Below are 5934 nucleotides of genomic sequence, written 5' to 3'. Positions count from 1 at the left end.
CTCTTACCAGAAATGAATGTGTTCTCCTTTCCCCACACTCTTATCAGCATGTGCTGTCAAATGTTTTATTGATGTTGTCCATTCTGAGTAGGGTCAGATGAAATCTCAAAGTAATTAAGTTGTATTTTTTTTCTGCTGGCTAAGAATGTTGAACATTTATTCAAGTGCTTCTCAGCCATTTGTCTTTCATCTTTTGAGAACTTTCTGTTTAACTTTATACTTCATTTTTAACTAGGATATTTGTCTGTCTTCCTTCGTTCCTTTGTTCCTTCCTTCCTTTCCTTCTTTCTTTCTGGGACACAGTTTATCTGTGTAGTTCTGACTGTCCTGGAACTCACTCTGTAGACCAGGCTGGCCTCGAACTCACAGAGCTATCTGCCACTGCCTCCCAAGTGCTGGAATTAAAGGCATGTGCCACTGTTGCCTGGCTATATTTATTTTTTTAATATTCAGGTTTTTTAAAAAAATATATTCTAGACACTAATCCTCTATCAGATGCATAATTGGTAAAGATATTTTTCCCCACTCAGTATGCTGGCATTTTTTGAACACATGATGGTATCCTTTGCTGCACAGAAGTTTGTTGCTGTTGTTGTTGATTTTAGTTTCATGTGGTCCCATTTATTAACTGTTAGTCTTAGTGCTTATATTGTCATTGTTCTGCTCAGAAAATCCTTTCTTGTGTCAAAGAGTTCAAGCCTATCCTTTACTTTATCTATCAGATTCAGTGTATCTGGTCTTACATTGAGGTCCTTCATCCACCAGGAGTTGAGTTTTGTGTAAGAAGGTAGACATGAGCCTATTTTCATTCTTCTATATGCAGCCATCTACTTTGACCAGCGACTTGTGTTGGAGATGCTCTCTTTTTTCCAGTGTATATTTTTGGCTTCCTTGTCAAAAAAACAGGTGTCCATAGGTGTTCGGAATTATGTTTGTGTCTTTGATTAGGCTCCATTGTTCAATGTGTCTGTTTTTTTGCCAATACTCTGCAATACAACTTGAAATTGTGATGGTGATAGCTCTAGGAGTTCTTTTATTTTTATGGATATTTTTTGCTACCCTTGGCTTTTGTGTGTGTGTGTGTGTGTGTGTGTGTGTGTGTGTGTGTGTGTGCATGCACACTTCAATATGAAGTGAAAGATTGATCTTTTCATTTCTGTGAAGAATTGTGTTGAGATTTTTTTTAACTGTTTTATTTTTAGATATTGTTTCCCTGATGTCTTCCTCAGTATGTTTGTCCTTTGTATATAGAAAGTCTACTTTTATGTGTTAATTTTGTATCCTACCACTTTTCTGAAAGTGTTAATCAGCTGTAGGGGTTGACTGGTGAGGTCTTTAGGGCCTTTTATGTTTAAAACCATGTATTTGGCAAAAAGATACTTTGCCTCCTTCCATTCCTATTTGTATCCTCTTGATCTCCTTCAGCTGTGTTAGTGCTCTAGCCCAGACTTCAGGTACCATATTGAATAGGTGTGGAGACAGTGGACTTGTCTTCTTCCTGTGTTTAGTGGAAATGCTTTGAATTTCTCTCCATGTAAGATGATGTTGGCTGTAGGATTGCTGTAAATTACCTTTATTATGCTGTGATATGTCCCTTGTATGCTGAATCTCCCAAGACTTCTATCACGAGGGGATATTGGATTGTATCAAAGGGCTTTTCTGTATCTAAAGAGATTTTTCAGTCTGTTTATATGATGGGTTACATTACTGATTTACATGTGTTGATTTATATGCATGCATCTTTGATGAAGCTAACTTGATCATGGTTGTATAATTTTTTTATGTGTTCTGTAATTTAGTTTGCAAGTGTTTTATAGAGCATTTTTCATCTGTATTGTGGTGGTTTGAATAAAAATGTTCCCCATAGACTCATATATTTGAATGCTTGATCCTTAATTGATGGAACTTTTTTGGGGAATTTCTTGTTCTATTATTGCAAAGAGACACAACAACCATGACAACTCTTACAAAAGAAAGCATTTAGTTGAGAGCTTGTTTATAGTTTCAGGTTTATTCATTATCATCATGGTGGGAAGCATGATGGCATGCAGTCAGACATGGTGCTGGAGGAGTAGCTAAGAGTTCTGCATTCTGATCTATAGGCAGAGAGAAAGAGAAAGAGAGAGAGAGAGAGAGAGAGAGAGAGAGAGAGAGAGAGAGAGAGAGAGAGAGAGAGAGAGAGAGAGAGAAACACGAACCGGGCCTAGCATAGGTTTTGGAAACCTCAAAGCCCATCACCAATGATATAATTCTTCAAACAAGGCCACACCTTCTAATCCTTTCAATCTTTTCATATAGTTACACTCCCTAATTACCAAACATTCAAATATATGAGCCATTTTTATTCAAAATACCATAGGAAGTCTTACGAGATATTGCCTTGTTTGAGGAGGTGTTTGGGGATGGCCTTTGAGGCTTCAAATATTCATGTCCGGTACAGTCATTCTCTCTGTGTTTGTCTGTCTGTCTGTCTCCAACTTGTAGATAAAATATAAGCTCCCAGCTACTGCTCTAATACCATGCCTGTATGTCTACTGACATATTCCCCATCATGGTAATGCTCATGGACTCACCCTCTGAAATCATCAAGCCACCAAATTGATGCTTTCTTTTATAAGTTGCCTTGCTCATAGTGTATCTTCATAGCAATAGAAACGTAACTAAGATATATCTTCATAAGAAATATTGTTCTATAATTTTCTTTTTTTGTTGAAACTTTGTGTCTTTGGTATCAATGATTAGAGTGGCTTCATAAAAAGAATTAGGAAAAGTTCCTTCAGTTCCTATTTTTTGGAATTATTTGAGGACCACTGCCATGTTGTTTTTTTTTTCTTCTCTTTTCTTAGGGGCCCACCACCCAGCTTCCAAATAAATCACACACAGAGGCTTATAGTTAATTATGAATGACCCACCTTAACTTGGCTTAGTTTCTCACCAGTTTTCCTTAAATTAACCCATCTATCTTTTGCCTCTGAGCTTTTCCTATTCTAACCTCTGTAAATCTTACTCTTACTCTGTGGCTTGCTGTATAGCTGAGTGACTGGCCCCTGGAGTCCTCCTCCTACTTTGGCTCCAAGATCCTAGCTCCCTCCTCCCAGTTTTCTCCTTCTATATATACTCCCTGCTTGCCAGCCCCTCCTATCCTTTCTCCTGCCTTGTTATTGGCCAGTTCTTTATTAAACCATGGGGTTGTTTCACACAGGCACAGCAACACAGCTTCCCAGAGTTAAATAAATACAACATAAACAAAAGTAACACATCTTAAAATAATATTTTACTACACTACCATTAGGTCTTTGAATGTATAGTATAGATTCTACACTGAATACATGACTGAGCTTCTTCGGTTGGGAGATTTTTAATTACTGCTTCTATTTCCCTAGGGTTTTTCTGCTTATTTAAGTCACTTATTCCACTTTGATTTGACTTTTGTAGGTCATATATATCAAGAAATTTAAAATATCATTGACCTTCTGAATTCCATTGGTGTCTGTTGTAATGTCTTACTTTTCACTTCTAGTGTTATTAATTTGGGTCTTTTCTCTCCATCTTTTGGTTAATTGGGCTAAGGGTTTGTTAATGTTGCTGATTTTTTTCAGTGAACCAACTCTTTATTTCATTTTTTATATTGTTTTTGTTTGCTTATTTGTTTCTATTTTACTGATTTCAGCCCTGAATTTGATTATTTCTTCCCATCTACTTTTTTTTTTAGATATTCTTTCTTCTTGTTTTTATAGAGATTTTAGGTATGTGTTTGAATTACTAATATGAGATCTCTCCAATACTATACTGTAGGGACTTAGTGTTAATAACTTGTCTCTTAGAACTGCCTTTTTTGTGTCTTATATGATTGGGTATAATACATTTTTATTTCCACTCAATTCTAGGACATTTTTAATTTCCTTTTAGGTTTCTGTCTAGACATATTTTTCTTTCAGTTCAGTTGTTCAGTTTGCATACTTTCTGCTGTTTTTTGTTGTTGATAGTCAGCTTTTATCCATAGTAGCCAGATAGGATGCAGGGTGTTACCTCAATTTTCTTTCATTTGTTTAAACTTGCTTTGTATCCTAATATGCACTCAATTTTAGAAAAAGTTGCACAAGCTTCTGAGAAGCAGGAATTTTCTTTAGTTCTTGAGTGGAATGTTCTATAGATCTATGCTACATCCATTTGGTTTATGATGTTATTTAACTCCCACATTTCTCTGTTTATTTATTTATTTCTTCTGGATGAACTGTTTGTTGGTAACAGTGGGGTATTGAAGTTACCCACTATCACTGTGTAAGGGTCAATATGTGATTTTTAGCTGCAGTAGTGCTTCTTTTATGAAAATTGGTGTCCTTTTGTTTGGTGCATAAATGTTTAGAATCGCAATATCCTCTTGGTGAATTTTTGCTTAAATGTAGTAACCTTCCCTATCTCTTTTTATTAGTTATAGTTTAAAGTCTATTTCGTCAGATATTATAATAGCTTCACCTGCTTATTCCTAGTTACATTTGCTTGGAATATTCTTTTCCAGCCTTTACACCTTAAGCTGGTGTCTGTCCTTGATGGTGAGGCGTGTTTCTTGCATGCAGCAGAAAGATGGATACTGTTATCTAATCCAGTCTGTTAATCTGTATCTTTTAATTGGGGGATCGAGACCATTCATATTGAGTTATTAATAAACAATATTAATTCCTCTTATTTTATTGTCATGGTATGGACTTTGCCCTCTCTCTTTTGATTGTTTGTTCCAGGATTATTATTACTTGTGTCATCTTGGATGCAGTCAGCTTTCAGACTGAAGTTTTCCTTCTAGTGCCTTCTATAGAGCTGTGTTGGTAGACGGTGCTTAAATATGCTTTCACCATGGAATATTTTTCTTTGTCAGTTGCAATTGATAGTGTTTCTGGGTATAGTTGTGTGGACTGTGATCTGTAGTCTCTCAGAGTTTGCATAACATCTACGTGGCCCTTTAGATGTTCAAGGTCTCCACTAAAACACCAGATGTTATTATAATGGCCCTTCCTTTGTATGTTACATGTTCTTTTCCCCTTGCATCTTTCAATACCCTTTGTTCTGCACATGTAGTGTTTTGAATAATATGTGTGATAGGGAAATTATTTTCTGTTCTTGTCTGTTTGGTGTTGTCTACACTTTTACTTTAATCACTGTCTTTAGATTGGGAAAATTTCTTCTATTATTCTGTTTAAAGTATTGTCTATGCCTTTTACTTGGGTTTCTTCTCCTTTTTCATACCTATTAATTATAATTTTACTCTCTTTATCATGTCATAGATTTCCTGGATTTTTTATACTTAGATTTTTTTTTTGTTAAAGGACTTAACATTTTCACCAAGTCGTGGTGGTGATTCATGCCTTTAATTCCAGTATTCGGGAAGTGGAGGCAGTCAGAGCTCTGTGAGTTTGAGGCCAGCCTGGTCTACAGAGAGAATTTCAGGACAGGCAGGTCTACACAGAGAAATCCTGTCTTGAAAAAATAAAACAAAACAAAACAATTAACATTTTCTTTGACTGAGCTATCCATTTCTTCTACCTTGTTTTCAGTTCTTAAAATTTTCTCTTCCATGTCTTTTAATCTGTTGGTTAGGATTACCACTGAGCTTTTAGTTCAACATCCTGAGTTTTTCATCTCCAGTTTTATTTCAGTTTGTGTTTTCTTCAGTGGTTCTATTTCCTCCTATTTTCATTTCTGGAATTATTTTTGTTTTTGTTTTTTATTCAGTTGTTTGTGTTTCCATGGTCTTCATTAAGGCATTTATTTATATCCTATTTAAGGTCTTTGAACATGTGTAATTCCTATTTTGAAGTCCTTGTCTTGTGTTTTAGCTAAATTTCTTTCCTCAGGACATGTTAAAATAGGGTTTTTGGATTCTGGAGGAGACATATTGTTTTGATTGTTCATAGTTTTGGTTTTTTGCTAGGATTCAGG

Source organism: Peromyscus eremicus, chromosome 2, assembly GCF_949786415.1.
Source record: "Peromyscus eremicus chromosome 2, PerEre_H2_v1, whole genome shotgun sequence".
In the NCBI taxonomy this organism is placed as follows: Eukaryota; Metazoa; Chordata; class Mammalia; order Rodentia; family Cricetidae; genus Peromyscus; species Peromyscus eremicus.
The sequence above is the reverse complement of the archived record's forward strand: the minus strand, read 5'-3'. Positions refer to the sequence as shown.